This window comes from Papaver somniferum, chromosome 5 (genome assembly GCF_003573695.1).
Source record: "Papaver somniferum cultivar HN1 chromosome 5, ASM357369v1, whole genome shotgun sequence".
NCBI lineage: Eukaryota > Viridiplantae > Streptophyta > Magnoliopsida > Ranunculales > Papaveraceae > Papaver > Papaver somniferum.
In genome coordinates this window covers 161,384,048-161,387,789 of record NC_039362.1, presented here as the reverse complement: position 1 = coordinate 161,387,789, position 3,742 = coordinate 161,384,048, and positions in this window count along the sequence as shown.

Here is a 3,742-nt window from a genome sequence, read left to right as displayed (position 1 = left end):
TAGGAAAAGATACTACTCTGACAAGGATGTTGCTGAAGAGTTTGCCATCAAATTGAGGAAAGCTCAAAGACAAATTCTTATACAAAACAGCACTGAGGAACTTGGTGGTCCCCCTGATTATGTAATTTCAAGGTTGGCCTTCAAAACCCAATATCTGAGAGTATTCCCACTGAGAATGCTGAGGCACTAGTTTGTCAGAAAAAACACAAGAAAGTTATGAAAAATTAACACAGCAAGGAACAAAAAATGAGGAAGAAGAAAAACAACCACATCAAAACAGTTTCCAGAATGCATCAACATAAAGAAGAGACTCATGAAGACTCATCCCTGAATCCCAATACCATATTCCCAAATGTGCCATCCTTCACCCCCATTCCTCAACAATCCATTCGATCTCTATCTGACATTCAGAAACAAATAAATGAAGAGTTCAACAAAAAAAAGTTGCTTTGAAAGAGGGAATCAAAAGATAGACAAGACAATGACCCACAACAAGTTCAAAACATGCATGTGGAAACTAAGAGGAAGAACCAAGTGTTCTTCTGTCCTTATTAACAAAAATTCAACCTGTAGGGATCAACTGCCTCCTGCCAAGAAAGGTAGCATCCAGATCAATCATCCATACATGGAACAATCAATGGATTGACTACTAGCCCTAAGGTGGGAGTTAACCCCTTCTGCAAAAATGAGGTACAATTTATCACTCTCACTCTTACTCTTTATTTATGTTTTGACCAAAAGCATGATAGATCCCATACTATTCTAATAACTCACAAAATACACATCGTGATGTTCAACAACCATAAACCTACATTTGCTTATGTTATATTGATTTTCATGTATCCTAGTGTATCTTATTTTTGGAAATTCTTCACAGCTCTTGCTTAGACAAATCCTTAGTCATATAGGGGTCACCAATTTTTGGTTTGTTGAACCTCATGGTAAAGTTAACACAGCTGGGGGTCTAGCTTTAGCTTGGAAAACCAATCTCAATCTAAGTATACAGTACTCCTCTAATAATCATATTAGTGTCATTGTTTACCCTACTAATGGATACCCTTGGCTTTCCACTGGATTTTATGGTAGTCCTTATAAAACATCTGATAAACTTCAATCATGGAAAATGATTGATAACACATTTAAGGATAATACTTTACCTTGGTGATTATGGGAGATTTAAACATTGTCCTTTATGAACATGAAAAATTTAGTCAACATCCCATAGATAGCATTGAGGCTTATATATATATTCAGAAATAAGCTTGAGGATTCTAATCTAACCGACTTATGGAAGAAAAGGAAGAAAAGGTGTAAACCTCACTGAACAAAGGCTAGATAGGGGGCTAGCTAATGATACTTGGTTAGATATATTTCCTAACTCTACTATTTTTAACTTCCCACCATTGGTTCTGATCATAATCCCATTTCCCCCAATACCAATCCCAATTGGAAGCATGGTCATATACCCTTCAAATTCTTTGGTCTTTGGCTAGACCATCATGATCGCAAAAATATCATAGCTTAGTGCTGGAAAAACAACCATAAAGGTTCTCATGCTATTAAAGTAACTAGGAAAGTTAGGGATGTCAAAATCAAGATAAAATTGTGGAATAAAGAAGTTTATGGTAACATCAAAACTAATATAGAAGAAAGTTTGAAGGATTTAGAGTGTATCACTAAACACCAGTTTGATATTCATAGAGAGAAAGACATTCAGATAACAAAAAGAAAGATTGAACACTGGCAGAACATTCAAGAAAGTTTTTGGAAAACTAAAAGCAGAGATCAGACCATTAAGTTGGGAGATAGAAACACTAGGTTCTTCCATACTACTGCTAAGAAAAGATAAAGAATAAATAAGATTGACTCCATACAACATCAAGATGGTTCCTGGATTCACAACAATGATGTTATCTCTTCCTGCTTCACCAACCATTTTGCTTCTATGACAATTGTTGAACCTATCACCTTAAACCAAACTATCATAAACCTCATACCTTCTATCATCACCAGCACTGAAAATGCCTACCTTTTTCAGATACTTGACTCTTCTGAAATTAAAAATATCCTTTTTAATATGGCAGGAGATAAAGCTGCAGGTCCAAATGGTTTTCCTCCTAACTTATTTCAGGCTAACTGGGACACTGTTGGGAAATGATATTACTCTTATGGTGCAGAAATTCTTCACAACTGGTTTTCGTCTCAAAGAGATGAATTCAACCTTCATATCCCTTATCCCCAAGATTGATAACCCTACAACCCCAGCTCATTTTAGACCCATTTCCCCGTGTAACACAACTTATAAGATTATATCCAAACTCATAGCCCAAAGACTAAAACCTCTACCGGCTAAACTCATTTCCCCATTTCAGTCTGCTTTCATTCCAGGAAGACAAATTTATGATAATATTGGTATTGCCCATCAGCTTAACCATTACATGAATACCAGAAGAGGGAAATAGGGCAGCAATGGTACTATGGGAATAAAGATTGATATGGCTAAGGATTTTGATACAGTTAATTGGAATTTCTCATACAAATTATGCTTCGAATGGGTTTCAACCAATAATGGTGCAATCTGATACTCCAATGTATTTCTACTACTAATCTTGCAGTGTTGGTTAATGGATCTCCAGGAAAGTTCTTCAAACCTACTAGAGGTCTCAGACAAGGAGATCCCCTCCCCCTCTCCCTCTCCCTTTATCTCTTTCTATTTTGCATGGAAGCTTTATCCAGATATCTCACCCAAACTGAAACTCAAAACCTTATTCATGGCATTAAATTTCACAAAGAGACTCCCTCCATCAACCACCTGTTATTTGTTGATGACTGCATCATTTTCTGCAAAGCCAATATGGAGGAATGCAAAAGTCAGATGACTATTCTTGATAATTTCAGCATATCTTCTGGTCAAATGATAAATTTTCATAAGTCTGGCATTTTCTTCAATAAGAATACTGATGATACTCTAGCTACAAATATAAGTACTACTATGAAGGTCCAGAAAATTAACATCAAAGACAAGTATTTAGGTTCTCCACTCTTCACCAACAAGAGCAAATTCCAAGCTTTTAAGCCTTGCATTGAGAAGTTAAAATTCAGATTATCAGGCTGGAAAATTGATCTGTCTACTGCTGGAGTTGTTACTATGATCCATTCAGTTACTTCTACATCCAATATTTACCAAATGAACTGCTTCAAGTTACCAAAGGCCACCTGCAAGGAGATAAATGCCATCCAAAGGGACTTCTTCTGGAATAAGTATAAAGAGAAGAATAAATGTTTATACTATATTGCTTGGGATGTTGTCAACAAACCTAAAGAGCTAGGAGGGCTGGGATTCAAAAATATGGAATTCTTCAATATTGCCATGATCACTAAAATTGCTTGGAGACTTATTATTGAACCAGACTCTTTATAGAGTTGCACAATGAAAGCAACTCATTTCCCAAATACTGAAGTTATAAGAATGAAAACTATACCAAAGCAAACTGACTCCTGGATATGGAAAGGAATTCTTGAAGGCATTACAAATATTCAGAAGTACTACAGATGGAAAATTGGTAATGGAAATAATATTTATATCTGGGAGGATAGATGGATCAAGGGTCAGGAGGGTATCCTAGAAAAACCTACAACTACCCACCTGACTTACAGTTTGTTAGTCAACTTCTCAGCACCAATGGAGAATGGGAAATTGCTACTCTGAGGTTATGGTTCAATCAGGATATGCAACACATAA